Source organism: Euprymna scolopes, chromosome 6, assembly GCF_053919585.1.
Source record: "Euprymna scolopes isolate OS-2025 chromosome 6, ASM5391958v1, whole genome shotgun sequence".
Lineage (NCBI taxonomy): Eukaryota > Metazoa > Mollusca > Cephalopoda > Sepiida > Sepiolidae > Euprymna > Euprymna scolopes.
Window position 1 is genome coordinate 174760788 of NC_136487.1, and position 24864 is coordinate 174785651.

The 24864-nt window shown below is 28.0% G+C and overlaps 1 protein-coding gene across 1 annotated transcript in view; it reads left to right on the forward strand.

The window, feature by feature from the left end:
• The window catches only part of LOC145278106 (uncharacterized), a 145644-nt gene that overhangs the window by 1451 nt on the left and 119329 nt on the right, over positions 1-24864 (forward strand). The gene's annotated exons all lie outside the window — the stretch shown is intronic.

Sequence of the window (24864 nt, forward strand, 5' to 3'; positions counted from 1 at the left end):
AGTCTTCTGGAGGTTGATGGTTCAGTCCTGGTGCTTGTGCATCTATGTTACCGTGTAATTTATTTTTAAAAAATAGTGTTTTCAAGTTAAATTTAATTTTTACGATATTTTTATTTATTAAATTATGAGGTAAAAGCACAGAATATTTACAAAACACCCTCCCCATGTTAAGAATGGCTTTTAAAATAGCATTATTTCAACGCGGCAACACACATGCAATTTCTTCAATCCTTACTGCAGACGATACTAAGCATAACGTAAAAATTGACATTTCTGTCCGTTGATAATGACAGAATAAGAATTGATCTTTTGTCTTCCATCAATAAAGAAGTCCTTCTAGACTGAGGCTATTTTTCATCCTAATCCATAGTGACTCTTTTTAAGGAGCTGGATCTTCCGAACATTAAAAACTGTATCTAACTCTGCCCTTGTGGGGAGGCAAATAAATAAGATATTAAAAAAGGGGGGGTTCTTAGTTGCATATAATTATTTTAATTTCTCTGTGAGTTTTGTCTTATTATTGTAAAATACAATAAAAAGAATTTTTAAAAAAATGTTCAATTCTTTAATTGTGGCGCGTTTAAAATGCAGTTGTTTTAACTTATTTTAAGGTGTTTATTTAGACTTCACGCTAGTTTTGTTTCAAAGTTAGAACGAAAAAGTTTTTTATATATAGTTATTTGGATCTTCGATATTCACTCAAAAATCGAAAAATAAACAAAATACTATTTGATACCCATTTAATAAATTTCACAAATGGTGTAAAAATGTACAGTTTTACCAGTATTTTGTTTAATTTTCGATTTTTGAGCAATTATTAATACTCGTCATCGCTCTGCAAGGAAACCGACATTTTTTTTTTCGTTTTAACTAAACAGATTTGGCACAACTTCTGTTTCAAAGTATATATATATATATATATATATATATATATATATATAAACGTTATAAAATAAGTTGGGGGGGGGCTTATCTAGGTAGGTAGAAGAGTAAATTATCTTTCCTTTGGTAACATTTATTTGTTGTATATTTATTTTTTCACTCTTTTGTTGGCTATTGTAAAAAATACCACAATCCTATTAAAAACACAATACCGCGCTGAACTATTAGAAAGCCATTCTTAACACGAGAGTGTTTTGTAACTATTCTGTACTTTCACCTAACACTTTAATAAATTCAAGTTTTACGATATTTTATTTAACTTGAAAATACTATAAAAAAAAAAAATAGCGCGATAACATGGATGCACAAGCACAAATCAACGTAAATATGATTATTTTTTTAATTATTTTATTATTTATTTATTTATTTTTTTAGCGGACCTGAATGAGCTTTCCCCCCTGCCGTAAAAATAATTCGTTTTTTTTTTCGACAGATTGTTGTCGATAATAGACTTAACTTTCATATAAATAGGAAAACTTTTTTAAGTTTATTTAATGACTTTTATACATTTATAAGGGAGAACCGCAAAGTGAGGTATCAATTTAATAGAACTTTATAATTGAAAAGTGATTCCAGTCCCCGCATTAAGAATCATTAAATAATTAAAAAAAAAATCCTGCTAATATGAAAGTTAAGTCCGTTATCAACGATAATCCGCAGGGAAAAAAAAAACGTAAAAAAAAATTATTTTTACGGCAGGAGGGAAAGCTCGTTCAGGTCCGCCTATTTTTTTAAAAAAAAATAGGGAACAACAACAACGCCGTGCACCTTGGGTTAATTAACAATAATGACTTGCATTACGCTTTTTTTGGGGGGGGTGTAACCAACTTCGAGTCTCGTCTCATTTTATGTGTCAAAGCTAAACAAAACCACGTTTTTTTTTTTTTTTTGTTTTTTGTTTTTTACACATAATTTTTTCATGACAGAAATTTTTTTGTTTCTTTATTTATTCGTTCTTGGATTACAAAAAATGCAGTACCCCCCCTCCTTGTCTCATTGTGAAATGCCAAAAAAAAAAATGGATTACGATTCTTTCTCGCTTGAAAGAGGAGAGAATAAAAATCGTAGATGTCTATTGATTTCTAACCTGGAAACTGAATCCATCGTGTCGATTACAATATCAGCCCCTTCCCCGACTACGACTTAAAAGATATTCTATTCGTACCACAGCCACTCCTTTACCGAACTAATGTTGTGTTGACGTTTGTTTTCTCGAGTGCCCCTATTTAATTGTCCCTTTTTCACGAAGGTAAAATGAGACACAGCGTCAATCTTTTTCATGTAGCGGTAAAATCCAGTTCCTCCCTTAAAGGGGTTCATCCTGTATTGGGGCGAGGGGGGGGGGTTCTTGACACGTATAGTCTCATCGGCGTTTTTTTTTTTTTTTGCTAGCTGGGCATGGTGCTGGTGCAGTGGTGCACCCTATCGGATGCCAGATATTCACCCGATATCTCGTACATTTCTAGCGAGAGATCTTTTAAAGATTGTAACCGTCTCTTTAAGTGCAATTGTTTGCATCTCTCTTGCACTTCGTTCACCGGGTATATTCGCCAAGTAGTTTTTGGAATTCTTTTTTTACGAGTCCGGTTGCTCTTATAATTACTGGAAAGATCGAGATCTCTCCCCGACTCCAGTTTCGTTTAATGTTGCGCATAACTTTGATATTTCGTTTTTCTTTCTCAGTTCTGTTTAAGCCATCATTGAAGACTCGTGAATGAGGATGAGTGTCTCGTGTGATGGACGATGTACCTATCACCCCCCTCTCCCTCTCTCACACACAAACTGACTAAGAGGATGACCTACAGATATACTTTGAAAAATCTATTTACGAAAATTGTATGAAACTTATAAATTAATTAGGTACAAGACCATTCAAAAGTGTGGAGGGGGGAAGGGTCTGTACCTCATTTTTGTCTCAGATTTTCCTAGCTAAAATCATCCATCACCATAATACCGATGTATTAATAATAATAGACTGTACTGATATGCAAGTTTAAATGTAATGTAAACAAACGTCTTATAATTCTTTCCTGGGCATGGTCCCAAATAGTAACCGCTTACGTCCAAGTATGCCTCGTTAGGGGTGAACGTGAGTAACACACACGCACTCACTCTCCAGGGGTTGTCCTACTTAAGAATCCCAAATCGATTTTTGTTTTTTAATACTTTGATCTTATTCAGTTCTTATTTATTTTACAAAACGTTGTCTGGAATTATCTGACCGTAAATGAAAACGACTGGTTGGGCCAGACTGTGTGTGGGAGTGGGAACAACTTCAGTTGGTGTTGTTTACGCCATTTGAGAATACGTCTTAGACAATCAGTCCAACAGAATCTGTGCCTCTAACTTTTGTTAGACTAAGGTATGGCTCTGTGCAGTTTTAGGTCAGCCATCTCTGGCTTTAACCTCAATTCAAAAAGAAAATTCATGTTTTTATTGCTAATCGCCTGAAGCGTCTCTATCGAGGTGTTCATTATTATAAACGTTAATTCCAATATTTTGTAAAAAAAGAACACCCCCTCATGTGTGTGTAAGTAGTCAAAGTTAAGAATGTATAAAATCCAGATAATGTCCATATGGTTTATAGAATAGTGCTCAATAAAAAAAATAGATCTATTTTATATATCGCTATTTATGTATACAAACATGTACAGGATTTGCTACATTAGCATGACAATGTTTCGATCTATAGTTATTAATAACTAAAAAAAAAAAATGCCTGTCTTTTCATTTAGGTGTCCATCTTGGACTTCCAAAATGAACACCTAAAGATGGAAATAGCCCAGAAGAGTCGGTAAAAATATACAAAGACTTTCTATTGCAGAAAACTGGAAAAATGAGCCAACCACCAACGTGCCAGGTAATTTCTCTGAATGAACTATCACAGAGATGGATAAAAGAAGTTCTATAGATTGGCTGGATAAGGGTCACTACATTACGATTAGGATAGAATGATCGTGCTTGCCAAAGATCAAAGCTTAATGAACAATGCTTTTAAAATACGTTATAAAATAATGCAAAAAGATTAGTGGTCTTGGTAACAACAACCAAGGCAGGTTCTGCCAGTGTGAAGCACGTGACATCCAGTTGTAAAGTTCTGTGTGGAGACAACTATTACACAATGCGAAACAATAGCATATGTAAATATCTCCACTGAAAATTTTTTAAAATGCTGAATATCCAGTATAGTAGCAAGTTTAGGGAACATATGCCGTTAAGAACAGTTGGAAATAAGTTATATACTATCTTTTATAACTATGAAATTCTTACAGCTACGTACCTAGAAACGGGGCTGTTAGGGAACATGAGTTGGAACAGATACATCAATGGTATTATCAAGACAGCTGCTGCAAAGGTGGGCTATCTCTACTGTGCTAGAAAATTATTTATGCCTGAGAGTGTCTTGTATCTGTACAAGGCCACCATTCACCCATGTATTGTGTATTGCCATGTTTGGGCTGGTGCATCTGCTACCAGTCTCTCACTCCTGGACAGGGTTCAGAAGAGAGTCGCCAACCTAATAGATCCCACATGTCAGCTAGGCTTCAACCTCTGGCCCATCGACGAAATGTCACAGCCTGTTTTACAAGTATTTTAATGGTGAGTGCTATGTGGAACTACAAGCTCTTGTACCCCCTCTAAATAAATACTCCTGATAAACCCGGCAAGCAGCAAAATCCCACCCCTACACAGATCCCCCAAATGTAAGAAAGCCTTCTCCTCTAATAGTTTCTTCCCTAGCACTGCTAGACTTTTCCCTTGACTCTACTGACATGCAGAAGTTCAAGTGTAATATAGACATTTTGCTGCTCAATTCCCTACATAGTATCTCTGCAAATTATGTCCCAGATAGTAGCCCCTACGTAAAAGTGCACTGTGTCTTGTTTGGGGTAAAAATGCAATAAAAAATTGCCTTAACTGAATACTTAGATCTTTGTGTATCTCATTTCTGTGAGTCTATGCGACTTTTATCAGAAGATGTAACCTAGAATATTGTAGGCTTTTAAAAGGCATGCTCCTCACGAATTGAACAAATTGTTCGTTCACTTTTAAGAGCGCAAATCCTTTTGACTTAAATTTCATTAAAAGATCGTTTACATTCCGCCATGTTTAAAAATTGAATTTCTTTAATGAAATTTCAGTCTGAAACTGAGATAAAATATTATCGCAAAGGTATTTTAGAACTGGCAAATACTTTTACTCAGAAAAATTTCAAAGAATCTTCAACTAAAAATTCCAGAGAAGACACATCTGAAGAAGGTCGAAGGGTATATCGACCGAAACATTGTGAGAATAACACAAGATAAGAACAGTAGTTCGAATAATTTAAATAAAAATCCAGAAAAAATCATTTGTATTTTAGCTCTCACATTTTTTTTTTTTTTTTTTTAAATTTGACCCCTTAAGCAACTTTTTACCTGCTAAAAACCAAACCGAATTTGTTCCACGGTTCGAAATCCCCAATACAGGATGTGTAAGGTATTTGAGGACACCTTTTTATGCTTTTAGAAAAACAGAAAATGAAACTATTAAATCGTTAAAATTTACAATTTCTTGTGACAAAATAAATATAAAATTAATTTACATTTTATTCTGTATAATTCCTCTTTCGGCTTCTACCACCGACTCAGTTCGAGTTTGAAAGCGACTGCAAACTTTGATCAAGTGGTCTTTATGTTCTCTATTGTTCGGGTTATTGCTTCAGAGAGGAGTTGGTGTTATGAGGATACTTAACTTTTCAACGACGCCTTACACGTAATAATCAAATCATTCAACTCTGGATTTTGAGAATGGTGCTGAATCTTGTTGGAAGATATAAGTCCTTCCATTAGCTACGTTGTCTATCCAAGGCTTAACGACAGTTTGAAGACTATCAACATAGGCATTGACTAAGGCCCTGTGCCAAAAATATGAGGAGACATGATGCTAACACCGAAAACCATCACTGGTGACTTTTAGAAATCTTGCAATTTGCGAATTGCTATGTTTCGCTTTTATAGACACTATCACAGCGTGTCTGTTCATTTTGTTAGAGTAGTATTTGTCATGAGATCTTCTTAGAGAGAAAAAAATAATCAGTATATTTTTAATTTACAAAAAAACATAAGTGTCCTCAAATACCTTACGCACCTTGTATATTAGGTTTCAAGTCTGTAGACCAGAAATTGACAAAAGAGTTTGGTAGAGACCGTTCTGTACACAGACAAGGTTACACACACACACACACACACACACACACACACACACACACACACACACACACACATCCCCAATCTACTGCTTTCTGTTGCTCCCCTCAGAGAGAGGCTTAGTATAAGAATTCTTTCCGTCACGTTTTAAGTACCCCTACGCGAAAATAGAGAAGGGTCCATTGCATATCGGCTCAGTCTCTCTCTCTCTCTCTCTCAGGCTATTTTGAAAACTGATCCTTCTCCCTCTCCCTCCGCAAACGATGTTTTGCCCTCGTTGGAGGGAAGGGAAGGATGTACTTATAGTCGTAATCAGATACAAGGAAGAAGAATAAACCCGATCCCATGAATTTTTACCCAAATCCATGCAAAAGCATTCGCTTAACACTTCTATTTTTCGGTTTTCCGGCTAGGATCAAAGTGCAACATGTTCTATCCTTGGTTTGAGAAGGAGCGATCCTTCTCGACTAAGTCAGTTTTTATTTTTGTACCAAACCAAAATTTTACATTTGTGGTGGGGGTACCTCGCACAGGGAAAGGAAAACAACAACAACCGGAAAAAAACAAACAAATAAACAAACAAGCAAAAACGTTGTGTGCTATTCGGCCCTCGTATGGAGGTAGTAGGTAGACACTACTAGTCTACTAGACTAGTGGTCTACCTACTACCTCCCTGACACTGCTAGTTTCTTTCTAAAGATTACAAGCGTAATACAAAATAGATTTTAACTCGGAATAGTTCGTCATTTATTTACTAATATTTAACAAAAGCAAAGATAAAAGCAATATTTATCATCTGTATACAATTTTTGATTGTATCATGTTTAGGCCACTAAACTACAGTTTTACCACTTATTAGCTAGGAGAATGTCGGTGAACCTTTCAAAAACGATATTGGGTGGGAATGGGGGGGGTTACGGCTCAAAACAATGAAATGAAGGCGAATAATTCCGAGTTGCTGTCACTTGACATGCGAGCTGGAAATTAGGAAGAATTCCAACTATTCATTGTTTTATTTTTTTGTTGTTTATTGTTCAGAAAAGCTCTTCCCCCCCCTCTTTCGTTTTGATTGACGATGTTTCTTGTCTTTTAATGGTGACAATAAAAACGCATTCATCAACTGACAAAACGTTGTATGAAAAAACAACAACAAAAAACAAAAAAAACACACACCTCACGTTTAGATTTTAAAGGCAGCAACAACAACAATGGTTACTATTGGTAACGCGAATTGTTTTTAAAAAGAAATACAGCTGTGAAATTAGTCAAATACATTTTCTGATGTATTTGTGTTATGAGTGTTGCAATAATTAATATAAGACATAATCACGTTTACACACAGGTTCTCGTTAAATCACCGGAGTTAAGCAACGTTTAGCCTGGTCAATACCAGATGGGTGAACATTTGGAAATACTAAGCGCTGTATGTAGGAGGACGTCGACAATTCCATGCAAGAGCTGCATTGAATTCTCTCCTACAGGGATATACATGCAACTGCAGACTGCTTGTGAACTTCATATTCCCTAGAAACTTCCTACAGGGAAAGCCGGTTTAACCCGCCTATGGTGATTACCGTTGGCATTATTTATATAAAAAAATAAAGTTATTAGTATCAAAGATATTATGTTTGTTTCATTTAATCATCTAGAGGAAGACCCCCAATCTTTAGTGGAATGGGGACAAAAATGGATGGTAATATTCAATGCTGCCAAGACTAAGCTTGTTTTCTTTAATAATTAAAAGAAACTTTCTTAACCACAAATATCCATGGCTGGTGATACATTAGTTGAAAGTACTTCGTTCAAACTCCTCAGCTTAAAGTTCACCGGGAACATGAGTTGGAACAGATACATTGACGGCATTGCTAAGAAGGTGGGCTCTCTCTACCCTGCTAGAAAGTTACTTATGCCTGAGAGTATCCGGCGTTTATACAAGGCCACCATTCACATATAGAGTATGGTCACATTTGGGCTGATGCATCTGCTACTAGTCTTTCACTCCTGAACGGGGTTCAAAAGAGTCGCCAACCTAATAGGTCCTGCACTGCCAGCTAGGCTTAAGCCGCTGTCCCATCGACGAAATGTTGCATCCTTCTTCCTGTTTCGCAAGTATTTTAATGGTAGATGCTCTGACGAACTGCAAGCTTTTGTACCGCCTCTACATAAATACATTTGACAAGCAGCAAAATCCCACCCCTACACAGTAGAAATCCTCAGATGTAAGAACACCTTCTACTCTAATAGTTCCTTTCCTATGACTGCTAGACTTTGGAACTCCCCTCCATGTTCCTGCTTCCCTAACTGTACTTACATGCAGAAGTTTATGTCACAGATAGTAGCCCCATACATCAAAGTGACACTGTGCCTTGTTTGGAGTGAAAATGCAATAAAAAAAAATGTCCCCCCCCCCTAAAAAAAGCCATATTGCCACTTGAACATAAGGGGCTACTATTTGGGATCATGTTAAGAGGGGATTGTAAGGAGATGAGCGAGATGTCGATTTACATTACATTTGAACTTTTGCATGTCCGCACAGTCAGAGAAGCAGGAAACGGGAAGGAATTCCAAAGTCTAGCAATCTGATGGAAGAAACTATTAGAATAGAAATCTTTTCGACATCTAAGGATTTCTACAGTAAAGGGGTGAAATTGCATTGCTAGACGGTTTGTCTGGAGGTATGTACGTCGAGGGAGTACAAGTGCGATGAGTTCATCAAATCACATGTTAGGAAGTAACTAAGACTAAGGAATGTCGTATCAAAGCTACTATTTTTATTTTATTTATTTTATTTCCTGAAATAAGATATTTGATTGCTTGTTGCTTTACTCACAACCAATATTTATTGCAACTGTACATGTTTATAATGGTAATGTTTAACGGTTGCGGTCAGAAGAACGCAATATATATATATATATATATATATATATATATATATATATATATATATATATATATACACACACACACATTTTAAAACCATTTTAAAACTACTATCAACAATTTCCCCCACTCTCTATCTATGGTTCTCCTTGCCAAACTTTCACAAAAAAATACTCGTCTATCTACAACTACTATCAACAATTTTCCCTACTCTTTATTTGTGCATAAATCTAAATGCAACTTCCATGAACAAAGCTTCTTACTTGGAACTGTCGCCTGTAGAACTTTGTTCCACTGGCATGCTTTCCAGCTGATTACAGCATGGTCGTCTTCAAGTTTAATGTAAACAAGTTCTTGTTGAGCCGACCCCTTAAATAATTGTATCCAATTTCCGTCACTAACGATTACTACGCTGTTGTCCCGGTGACCACTGTACACTAATTAACCTTTATGCTCGAGTGGCTCCCGGGTCTTGATAAGTGGTGACTCCTTTATAAAAATGTTAACTATTAATTTATGTTATTAAATGAGGAATCATTTAGAGTGAGAATTTGAGTTTCGTTTTTAGATAAATAAAAAAAAAAGATCAAATTCGGTGGCCATCTTTATTTAACTTATTCATATAATGTTGACACATTTCAATTTTACATGCGGAACAATGAAGCATGCATGGTCCCTCGTGATTGCACAGTGAACGAGACATAAAAAATAGTTCAGCATTTGCCCCCCCCCCTAGGGGACATGAAATCTTGGTGAAAATGAACAAACGGTGCAGTTTTAGGCCTTAACATATGTAAATTTGAGTTCTGCACCATGCAAAAAAAAAAAAAATGACTGTCCATCATTTGCCCCCACCCCCATTTAGCCCCAAAAGTCCTCAAGGCCTTAACATATTTAAATTTGAGTTCAACACCATGCAAAACTGCTAAATAGATATACACAAAATTTTTTGGACAAATATAGTAAAATAGTCTCAGAAATGGAATAATAGAGCCCCTGGGGGACAGCCAAGAGTTATCACGAAGTATAGACAAACAAAATTATATTGAAATCAGTTACAACTTTTCAGAAAGCGTTATAAAAACTAAGGCGTCAATTTAAAAAAAAAAAAAAATTTATAAGCGCAAGTGTCAATTTTAACCATTTTAACCCGAAAGGCACCCCAGGGTGGGGGGTAACCGGAGTTTTCCCAGAAAATCCGTTCTGTTACTTTTTTACTCATATGTTTAATGTTTCTGCAAAATTTGAAAATTTCAAGTCGTAGTTATTGAGAAAAGTGCGGACAGATGAACGAAAGAACGGACGAACGGACAAGAGTGAATTTACAGGTTCTTCACCCTTCTTTTAGTCGGGGGCGGGGGGCAATAAATACATTTTAAATAAAAATAATTCCTTACTTATTAATATTTAACAAAGACGACAATATAAAACCACCTGAACATGGATACATATACAGAATTTGTCTCGTATTCTTTAACCGCGACCTTTAAACATTACTCTTACATTTTTCTTAACTCAAATACGTCACACAAGGGTAAACAAACTGAATTGTTTCTGACAAATTTTTTCATTGTATTTCCTCTGAAGTAATTTATATTGCCAATAATAACGTTTTGATGAGGGGGGGGGGTCATAATCTAAACTTAAACGTGACTGAAACTACAAAATCGCACATCAGAAGTGGGGGGGGATTTCGTTTTTAATCTCTTCATGAAAAATTAACTTGTGACAACAGGTTTAGCCTAAAAATGAAAGGTACTCGAATGAATAAATAACATGGTGATGCAATCGCTTTCAAAGTGTAACGGGGGTGGGGGATGCGTGGGTGTTACATTTTTTTTTTTTTTTACAAGACAATTGAAAAATGAAGGCTATAATAAAATGGGGAGGGGGGGGTAAAGTTTCTTTGGTTATTTTTTATTTATTTTTTTATTTTTGAAATAATTTAGAACTTCGGTTATTTATTAAAATAGCCAACAAAACAAAAATGGGTGAAAAAACATAACTGTTACCAAAGGCAAGATAAGTTATTCTTCTACCTACCTGGAAAAAGTTCTTATGTTTTAACTTATTTTAAAGTGTGTGTTTGTTTATTCGCCCCCCCCCCCTTTTTTTATTATTAAAGTAGTGTGAAGTCTGTCAATTTGAAACGAAAAAAAAAAAGTCTCATTAAAGCCATAGTCGAGGCGCGATAAAGGCTCAGAAATTGAAAATTAAACAAAATTCTGGTTGAAACATCCAATAAATGTCACCAATCGGAAGAAAATGTAATATTCTATTAATATTTTGTTTAATTTGTTGGATTTTGAGGCATTATCGACGTTTGACTAGGTTTCTAATAAGGCCATCCCCCCCTCCCCCCCCCCCCCCGTAATAAATTTACATTTAAAACGATTTTTCTTTTCATCAACCCTTGGTGTGAAAATGGAACTTTAGAGAAAGTTAAAAAAAAAAAAAAAAAAAAAAAAAAAAAGATACTACACACACTTTTGACACATTTTCGCCCCAAGCAAGATATATTGCCAATTCGAATGGAAGAAATTACTATTTGGGGTTGTGCGTGTGATTTATTAGATTTGAGACTTTTTTTTTTTTAGCCTTAAGATGGAGAGACTAGCGGTAGAAGTACCAGTCCAGATGACGAATTCTGACTTTGTAAAAAGAGAGGATGTTCTCTGGTAAGAGTAATTTTCTAGCACGGTAGAGGAAGCCCATCTTCTTTGCAGCAACCTTGGCAATGTCCTCAATGTATTTGTTTCAATTCGTGTTGCATGTGAATGTTGGGCTAAGGAGTTTGAAAGATTGGCTTTTAGGTAAGCTGTTATTAGTCATGGTTAGTCAGTGTTTAAGAAAGTTTCTTGTAGTTGTTAAAGGAAAGAAGCTCAGTCTTAGTAGCATTAAATATCACCATCCATTTACAAACCCATTATACTACAGACTGATGGTAGTTTTCTAGGGTTTCTGGAATTCCCGGTATATATGTACATTCGTTTTTCTTTCATGTATACTGTAGAGCGTGGTGTCATCAACAAATATAACCATCCCATGTTGCCTACGCTCCTAGGCAACGGCGTGTAAACATGCTGGTAATAAACGGCCAGAGGTTTACTTGGCCAAAAACGTGAGACGACAACTACGGATGGCAGTGATTGCTGAGAATGCAGTTAGGAGATTCGAAATTCCTATCCGTCGTGGTTACCACCTGACGATGGCCAGAGGAATAGTTGACCGAAACATTGTGAAACAACAACTAATAAAGATGAGAATAATAGGCCGCAATAAATTAATTAATATAAATAATACTCATCTCGATAATTAATTCCAATTAAAATAGAAAATTGCTTGGTTGAAAATTCCCAAAGGAAAATTACTTGGTTGAAAATTCCCAAAGGAAAACAGCTAAATACATCCTAAGCTGAAGTACTGGTGCCACATATTGGGAGGAGCTGCTCAGAACACCCATCCCTCCCCTGACAAAGTATAAAATCGGCTTCGAAATCTAGTGGGTAAGAACCTTTTCTCCTCCCTATTTCCTCTTTCTCACCAAAGAAACGTTGTGAGTCTGTCTCTGCTCTACCATCATGTTCATGGCAAGCGCTCGACTGAACTCTAATCTATGGTGCACAGCTGTAAAACATTCACAACAAACACTCCTCTACCTACAACCATTGTTAACATTTTTTTTGCTCTCTGTGCTTAAAACTAAACGAAAATTTCAACAAAGTTTATTTCCTAAAACTACCCGTTTGTGGAACACAATACTGGGGGGGAGGCTTCTTGGTTGACTATAACATTGGCGTTTTCAAGTCCAATATAAACAAGTTCTTGTTCAGCCGTCCTCTTAAATAAGCAAATTCTACCCAATTTCCACCCTAACCAATTGTCAAGGTATTGTCTCACCAGCCACCTGAAACTCATTGACTCTTATCCTCAAGCTGCCTTTTGGCTTTGATAAATGGGACTCCCTAATAGCATGCATGCAGTGACCCTGCTGTTTTAGCAGTCAACACTACTACGGCTCTCCAAATTGTAAAGCCATGGTAATCTTAGGAAGACAAGTAAAGACTGTAGTTTCCCATTGCTTTCTGTCTTGTTTTGGGGGTGCATCGCCCCTAGTGAGTTAAATGCGCCCCCAGATACTAACCTGGAAATTTCTACAACTCTGCGCAGTACATACAGCTCCTAACTTTCTATAGTACATAATGATTTGTGTATATTTATAGTACATAATGATTTGTGTATATCTATAGTACATAATGATTTGTGTATATCTATAGTACATAATGATTTGTGTATATCTATAGTACATAATGATTTGTGTATATCTATAGTACATAATGATTTGTGTATATTTATAGTACATAATGATTTGTGTATATTTATAGTACATAATGATTTATGTATATTTATAGTACATAATGATTTGTGTATATTTATTGTACATAATGATTTGTGTATATTTATAGTACATAATGATTTGTGTATATTTATAGTACATAATGATTTGTGTATATCTATAGTACATAATGATTTGTGTATATCTATAGTACATAATGATTTGTGTATATCTATAGTACATAATGATTTGTGTATATCTATAGTACATAATGATTTGTGTATATTTATAGTACATAATGATTTGTGTATATTTATAGTACATAATGATTTATGTATATTTATAGTACATAATGATTTGTGTATATTTATTGTACATAATGATTTGTGTATATCTATAGTACATAATGATTTGTGTATATTTATAGTACATAATGATTTGTGTATATTTATAGTACATAATGATTTGTGTATATTTATAGTACATAATGATTTATGTATATCTACAGTACATAATGATTTGTGTATATTTATTGTACATAATGATTTGTGTATATCTATAGTACATAATGATTTGTGTATATTTATAGTACATAATGATTTATGTATATTTATAGTACATAATGATTTGTGTATATTTATAGTACATAATGATTTATGTATATTTATAGTACATAATGATTTATGTATATTTATAGTACATAATGATTTGTGTATATCTATAGTACATAATGATTTGTGTATATCTATAGTACATAATGATTTGTGTATATCTATAGTACATAATGATTTGTGTATATCTATAGTACATAATGATTTGTGTATATTTATAGTACATAATGATTTGTGTATATCTACAGTACATAATGATTTATGTATATTTATAGTACATAATGATTTGTGTATATCTATAGTACATAATGATTTGTGTATATCTATAGTACATAATGATTTATGTATATCTATAGTACATAATGATTTGTGTATATCTATAGTACATAATGATTTGTGTATATTTATAGTACATAATGATTTATGTATATTTATAGTACATAATGATTTATGTATATTTATAGTACATAATGATTTGTGTATATTTATAGTACATAATGATTTGTGTATATTTATAGTACATAATGATTTATGTATATTTATAGTACATAATGATTTGTGTATATCTATAGTACATAATGATTTGTGTATATTTATAGTACATAATGATTTATGTATATTTATAGTACATAATGATTTGTGTATATCTATAGTACATAATGATTTGTGTATATTTATAGTACATAATGATTTGTGTATATTTATTGTACATAATGATTTGTGTATATCTATAGTACATAATGATTTGTGTATATTTATAGTACATAATGATTTATGTATATTTATAGTACATAATGATTTGTGTATATTTATAGTACATAATGATTTGTGTATATTTATTGTACATAATGATTTGTGTATATTTATAGTACATAATGATTTGTGTATATTTATAGTACATAATGATTTATGTATATTTATAGTACATAATGATTTGTGTATATTTATAGTACATAATGATTTGTGTATATCTATAGTACATAATGATTTATGTATATTTATAGTACATAATGATTTGTGTATATCTATAGTACATAATGATTTATGTATATTTATAGTACATAATGATTTGTGTATATTTATAGTACATAATGATTTGTGTATATTTATTGTACATAATGATTTGTGTATATCTATAGTACATAATGATTTGTGTATATTTATAGTACATAATGATTTATGTATATTTATAGTACATAATGATTTATGTATATTTATAGTACATAATGATTTGTGTATATCTATAGTACATAATGATTTGTGTATATCTATAGTACATAATGATTTGTGTATATCTATAGTACATAATGATTTGTGTATATCTATAGTACATAATGATTTGTGTATATTTATAGTACATAATGATTTGTGTATATCTATAGTACATAATGATTTATGTATATCTATAGTACATAATGATTTGTGTATATCTATAGTACATAATGATTTGTGTATATCTATAGTACATAATGATTTATGTATATTTATAGTACATAATGATTTGTGTATATTTATAGTACATAATGATTTATGTATATTTATAGTACATAATGATTTATGTATATCTATAGTACATAATGATTTGTGTATATTTATAGTACATAATGATTTGTGTATATCTATAGTACATAATGATTTGTGTATATTTATAGTACATAATGATTTGTGTATATTTATAGTACATAATGATTTGTGTATATTTATAGTACATAATGATTTGTGTATATTTATAGTACATAATGATTTGTGTATATTTATAGTACATAATGATTTATGTATATTTATAGTACATAATGATTTATGTATATTTATAGTACATAATGATTTATGTATATTTATAGTACATAATGATTTGTGTATATTTATAGTACATAATGATTTGTGTATATCTATAGTACATAATGATTTATGTATATCTATAGTACATAATGATTTATGTATATCTATAGTACATAATGATTTGTGTATATCTATAGTACATAATGATTTGTGTATATTTATAGTACATAATGATTTATGTATATCTATAGTACATAATGATTTGTGTATATTTATAGTACATAATGATTTATGTATATTTATAGTACATAATGATTTGTGTATATCTATAGTACATAATGATTTGTGTATATCTATAGTACATAATGATTTGTGTATATCTATAGTACATAATGATTTGTGTATATCTATAGTACATAATGATTTATGTATATTTATAGTACATAATGATTTGTGTATATTTATAGTACATAATGATTTGTGTATATTTATAGTACATAATGATTCGTGTATATCTATAGTACATAATGATTTGTGTATATCTATAGTACATAATGATTTGTGTATATCTATAGTACATAATGATTTGTGTATATCTATAGTACATAATGATTTGTGTATATCTATAGTACATAATGATTTGTGTATATTTATAGTACATAATGATTTGTGTATATTTATAGTACATAATGATTTGTGTATATTTATAGTACATAATGATTTGTGTATATCTATAGTACATAATGATTTTTGTATATATATAGTACATAATGATTTATGTATATCTATAGTACATAATGATTTGTGTATATTTATAGTACATAATGATTTATGTATATTTATAGTACATAATGATTTGTGTATATTTATAGTACATAATGATTTGTGTATATTTATAGTACATAATGATTTATGTATATTTATAGTACATAATGATTTATGTATATTTATAGTACATAATGATTTGTGTATATTTATAGTACATAATGATTTATGTATATTTATAGTACATAATGATTTGTGTATATTTATAGTACATAATGATTTGTGTATATTTATAGTACATAATGATTTGTGTATATTTATAGTACATAATGATTTATGTATATTTATAGTACATAATGATTTATGTATATTTATAGTACATAATGATTTGTGTATATTTATTGTACATAATGATTTGTGTATATCTATAGTACATAATGATTTGTGTATATTTATAGTACATAATGATTTGTGTATATTTATAGTACATAATGATTTGTGTATATTTATAGTACATAATGATTTATGTATATTTATAGTACATAGTGATTTATGTATATTTATAGTACATAATGATTTGTGTATATTTATAGTACATAATGATTTATGTATATTTATAGTACATAATGATTTGTGTATATTTATAGTACATAATGATTTGTGTATATTTATTGTACATAATGATTTGTGTATATTTATAGTACATAATGATTTGTGTATATTTATTGTACATAATGATTTGTGTATATTTATAGTACATAATGATTTGTGTATATTTATTGTACATAATGATTTGTGTATATTTATAGTACATAATGATTTGTGTATATTTATAGTACATAATGATTTATGTATATTTATAGTACATAATGATTTGTGTATATTTATAGTACATAATGATTTATGTATATTTATAGTACATAATGATTTATGTATATTTATAGTACATAATGATTTGTGTATATTTATTGTACATAATGATTTGTGTATATCTATAGTACATAATGATTTGTGTATATTTATAGTACATAATGATTTGTGTATATTTATAGTACATAATGATTTGTGTATATTTATAGTACATAATGATTTGTGTATATTTATAGTACATAATGATTTGTGTATATTTATAGTACATAGTGATTTATGTATATTTATAGTACATAATGATTTGTGTATATTTATAGTACATAATGATTTATGTATATTTATAGTACATAATGATTTGTGTATATTTATAGTACATAATGATTTGTGTATATTTATTGTACATAATGATTTGTGTATATTTATAGTACATAATGATTTGTGTATATTTATTGTACATAATGATTTGTGTATATTTATAGTACATAATGATTTGTGTATATTTATTGTACATAATGATTTGTGTATATTTATAGTACATAATGATTTGTGTATATTTATAGTACATAATGATTTGTGTATATTTATAGTACATAATGATTTGTGTATATTTATTGTACATAATGATTTGTGTATATTTATAGTACATAATGATTTGTGTATATTTATAGTACATAATGATTTGTGTATATTTATAGTACATAATGATTTATGTATATTTATAGTACATAATGATTTATGTATATTTATAGTACATAATGATTTATGTATATTTATAGTACATAATGATTTGTGTATATTTATAGTACATAATGATTTGTGTATATTTATAGTACATAATGATTTATGTATATTTATAGTACATAGTGATATATGTATATTTATAGTACATAATGATTTGTGTATATTTATAGTACATAATGATTTATGTATATTTATAGTACATAATGATTTGTGTATATTTATAGTACATAATGATTTGTGTATATTTATTGTACATAATGATTTATGTATATTTATAGTACATAATGATTTGTGTATATTTATTGTACATAATGATTTGTGTATATCTATAGTACATAATGATTTGTGTATATCTATAGTACATAATGATTTGTGTATATTTATAGTACATAATGATTTATGTATATCTATAGTACATAATGATTTATGTATATCTATAGTACATAATGATTTATGTATATTTATAGTACATAATGATTTGTGTATATTTATAGTACATAATGATTTATGTATATCTATAGTACATAATGATTTATGTATATCTATAGTACATAATGATTTATGTATATTTATAGTACATAATGATTTATGTATATCTATAGTACATAATGATTTATGTATATTTATAGTACATAATGATTTGTGTATATTTATAGTACATAATGATTTGTGTATATTTATAGTACATAATGATTTGTGTATATTTATAGTACATAATGATTTGTGTATATTTATAGTACATAATGATTTGTGTATATTTATAGTACATAATGATTTGTGTATATTTATAGTACATAATTATTTGTGTATATCTATAGTACATAATGATTTGTGTATATCTATAGTACATAATGATTTGTGTATATCTATAGTACATAATGATTTGTGTATATTTATAGTACATAATGATTTGTGTATATCTATAGTACATAATGATTTATGTATATTTATAGTACATAATGATTTGTGTATATTTATAGTACATAATTATTTGTGTATATTTATAGTACATAATGATTTGTGTATATTTATAGTACATAATGATTTGTGTATATTTATAGTACATAATGATTTATGTATATCTATAGTACATAATGATTTATGTATATTTATAGTACATAATGATTTGTGTATATTTATAGTACATAATGATTTGTGTATATTTATAGTACATAATGATTTGTGTATATTTATAGTACATAATGATTTATGTATATCTATAGTACATACGGATTTGTGTATATTTATAGTACATAATGATTTGTGTATATTTATAGTACATAATGATTTGTGTATATTTATAGTACATAATGATTTATGTATATTTATAGTACATAATGATTTATGTATATCTATAGTACATAATGATTTGTGTATATTTATAGTACATAATGATTTGTGTATATTTATAGTACATAATGATTTGTGTATATTTATAGTACATAATGATTTGTGTATATTTATAGTACATAATGATTTGTGTATATTTATAGTACATAATGATTTATGTATATCTATAGTACATAATGATTTGTGTATATTTATAGTACATAATGATTTGTGTATATTTATAGTACATAATGATTTGTGTATATTTATAGTACATAATGATTTATGTATATCTATAGTACATAATGATTTATGTATATTTATAGTACATAATGATTTGTGTATATTTATAGTACATAATGATTTGTGTATATTTATAGTACATAATGATTTGTGTATATTTATAGTACATAATGATTTATGTATATCTATAGTACATACGGATTTGTGTATATTTATAGTACATAATGATTTGTGTATATTTATAGTACATAATGATTTGTGTATATTTATAGTACATAATGATTTATGTATATTTATAGTACATAATGATTTATGTATATCTATAGTACATAATGATTTGTGTATATTTATAGTACATAATGATTTGTGTATATTTATAGTACATAATGATTTGTGTATATTTATAGTACATAATGATTTGTGTATATTTATAGTACATAATGATTTGTGTATATTTATAGTACATAATGATTTATGTATATCTATAGTACATAATGATTTGTGTATATTTATAGTACATAATGATTTGTGTATATTTATAGTACATAATGATTTATGTATATCTATAGTACATAATGATTTGTGTATATTTATAGTACATAATGATTTGTGTATATTTATAGTACATAATGATTTATGTATATCTATAGTACATAATGATTTGTGTATATATATAGTACATAATGATTTGTGTATATTTATAGTACATAATGATTTGTGTATATTTATAGTACATAATGATTTGTGTATATCTATTGTACATAATGATTTGTGTATATTTATAGTACATAATGATTTGTGTATATTTATAGTACATAATGATTTGTGTATATTTATAGTACATAATGATTTGTGTATATCTATAGTACATAATGATTTATGTATATCTATAGTACATAATGTTTTATGTATATCTATAGTACATAATGATTTGTGTATATTTATAGTACATAATGATTTGTGTATATTTATAGTACATAATGATTTGTGTATATTTATAGTACATAATGATTTATGTATATTTATAGTACATAATGATTTATGTATATTTATAGTACATAATGATTTGTGTATATTTATAGTACATAATGATTTATGTATATCTATAGTACATAATGATTTGTGTATATTTATAGTACATAATGATTTGTGTATATTTATAGTACATAATGATTTATGTATATCTATAGTACATAATGATTTGTGTATATTTATAGTACATAATGATTTGTGTATATTTATAGTACATAATGATTTATGTATATTTATAGTACATAATGATTTGTGTATATCTATTGTACATAATGATTTGTGTATATTTATAGTACATAATGATTTATGTATATCTATAGTACATAATGATTTATGTATATCTATAGTACATAATGATTTGTGTATATTTATAGTACATAATGATTTGTGTATATTTATAGTACATAATGATTTGTGTATATCTATATTACATAATGATTTGTGTATATTTATAGTACATAATGATTTGTGTATATCTATTGTACATAATGATTTGTGTATATTTATAGTACATAATGATTTATGTATATCTATAGTACATAATGATTTATGTATATCTATAGTACATAATGATTTGTGTATATTTATAGTACATAATGATTTGTGTATATTTATAGTACATAATGATTTATGTATATCTATAGTACATAATGATTTGTGTATATTTATAGTACATAATGATTTATGTATATCTATAGTACATAATGATTTATGTATATCTATAGTACATAATGATTTATGTATATCTATAGTACATAATGATTTGTGTATATTTATAGTACATAATGATTTATGTATATCTATAGTACATAATGATTTGTGTATATTTATAGTACATAATGATTTGTGTATATTTATAGTACATAATGATTTGTGTATATTTATAGTACATAATGATTTGTGTATATCTATAGTACATAATGATTTGTGTATATTTATAGTACATAATGATTTGTGTATATCTATAGTACATAATGATTTATGTATATTTATAGTACATAATGATTTATGTATATTTATAGTACATAATGATTTGTGTATATTTATAGTACATAATGATTTGTGTATATTTATAGTACATAATGATTTGTGTATATTTATAGTACATAATAGTTTGTGTATATTTATAGTACATAATGATTTGTGTATATTTATAGTACATAATGATTTGTGTATATTTATAGTACATAATGATTTGTGTATATCTATAGTACATAATGATTTGTGTATATTTATAGTACATAATGATTTATGTATATCTATAGTACATAATGATTTGTGTATATTTATAGTACATAATGATTTGTGTATATTTATAGTACATAATGATTTGTGTATATTTATAGTACATAATGATTTATGTATGTCTATAGTACATAATGATTTATGTATATTTATAGTACATAATGATTTGTGTATATTTATAGTACATAATGATTTGTGTATATCTATAGTACATAATGATTTGTGTATGTTTATAGTACATAATGATTTGTGTATATTTATAGTACATAATGATTTGTGTATATTTATAGTACATAATGATTTGTGTATATCTATTGTACATAATGATTTGTGTATATCTATTGTACATAATGATTTGTGTATATTTATAGTACATAATGATTTGTGTATATTTATAGTACATAATGATTTGTGTATATCTATAGTACATAATGATTTGTGTATATTTATAGTACATAATGATTTGTGTATATTTATAGTACATAATGATTTGTGTATATTTATAGTACATAATGATTTGTGTATATCTATTGTACATAATGATTTGTGTATATTTATAGTACATAATGATTTGTGTATATTTATAGTACATAATGATTTATGTATATCTATAGTACATAATGATTTATGTATATTTATAGTACATAATGATTTGTGTATATTTATAGTACATAATGATTTGTGTATATTTATAGTACATAATGATTTGTGTATATCTATAGTACATAATGATTTATGTATATCTATAGTACATAATGATTTATGTATATCTATAGTACATAATGATTTATGTATATCTATAGTACATAATGATTTATGTATATTTATAGTACATAATGATTTGTGTATATTTATAGTACATAATGATTTATGTATATCTATAGTACATAATGATTTGTGTATATTTATAGTACATAATGATTTATGTATATCTATAGTACATAATGATTTATGTATATCTATAGTACATAATGATTTGTGTATATTTATAGTACATAATGATTTGTGTATATTTATAGTACATAATGATTTGTGTATATTTATAGTACATAATGATTTGTGTATATCTATAGTACATAATGATTTGTGTATATTTATAGTACATAATGATTTGTGTATATTTATAGTACATAATGATTTGTGTATATTTATAGTACATAATGATTTGTGTATATCTATTGTACATAATGATTTGTGTATATTTATAGTACATAATGATTTGTGTATATTTATAGTACATAATGATTTGTGTATATTTATAGTACATAATGATTTGTGTATATTTATAGTACATAATGATTTGTGTATATCTATTGTACATAATGATTTGTGTATATTTATAGTACATAATGATTTGTGTATATTTATAGTACATAATGATTTGTGTATATCTATAGTACATAATGATTTGTGTATATTTATAGTACATAATAATGTGTGTATATTTATAGTACATAATGATTTGTGTATATCTATAGTACATAATGATTTGTGTATATTTATAGTACATAATGATTTGTGTATATTTATTGTACATAATGATTTGTGTATATTTATAGTACATAATGATTTGTGTATATTTATAGTACATAATGATTTGTGTATATTTATAGTACATAATGATTTATGTATATCTATAGTACATAATGATTTGTGTATATCTATAGTACATAATGATTTGTGTATATCTATTGTACATAATGATTTGTGTATATCTATTGTACATAATGATTTGTGTATATCTATTGTACATAATGATTTGTGTATATCTATTGTACATAATGATTTGTGTATATCTATTGTACATAATGATTTGTGTATATCTATTGTACATAATGATTTGTGTATATTTATAGTACATAATGATTTGTGTATATTTATAGTACATAATGATTTGTGTATATTTATAGTACATAATGATTTGTGTATATCTATTGTACATAATGATTTGTGTATATTTATAGTACATAATGATTTGTGTATATTTATAGTACATAATGATTTGTGTATATTTATAGTACATAAGCATTTGTGTATATCTATTGTACATAATGATTTGTGTATATTTATAGTACATAATGATTTGTGTATATTTATAGTACATAATGATTTGTGTATATTTATAGTACATAATGATTTGTGTATATTTATAGTACATAATGATTTGTGTATATTTATAGTACATAATGATTTGTGTATATCTATTGTACATAATGATTTGTGTATATTTATAGTACATAATGATTTGTGTATATTTATAGTACATAATGATTTGTGTATATTTATAGTACATAATGATTTGTGTATATTTATAGTACATAATGATTTGTGTATATTTATAGTACATAATGATTTGTGTATATTTATAGTACATAATGATTTGTGTATATTTATAGTACATAATGATTTGTGTATATTTATAGTACATAATGATTTGTGTATATTTATAGTACATAATGATTTGTGTATATCTATAGTACATAATGATTTGTATATATCTATAGTACATAATGATTTGTGTATATATAGTACATAGTGATTTGTGTATATTTATAGTACATAATGATTTGTGTATATTTATAGTACATAATGATTTGTGTATATTTATAGTACATAATGATTTGTGTATATTTATAGTACATAATGATTTGTGTATATTTATAGTACATAATGATTTGTGTATATCTATAGTACATAATGATTTGTGTATATTTATAGTACATAATGATTTGTGTATATCTATAGTACATAATGATTTGTGTATATTTATAGTACATAATGATTTGTGTATATTTATAGTACATAATGATTTGTGTATATTTATAGTACATAATGATTTGTGTATATTTATAGTACATAATGATTTGTGTATATCTATAGTACATAATGATTTGTATATATC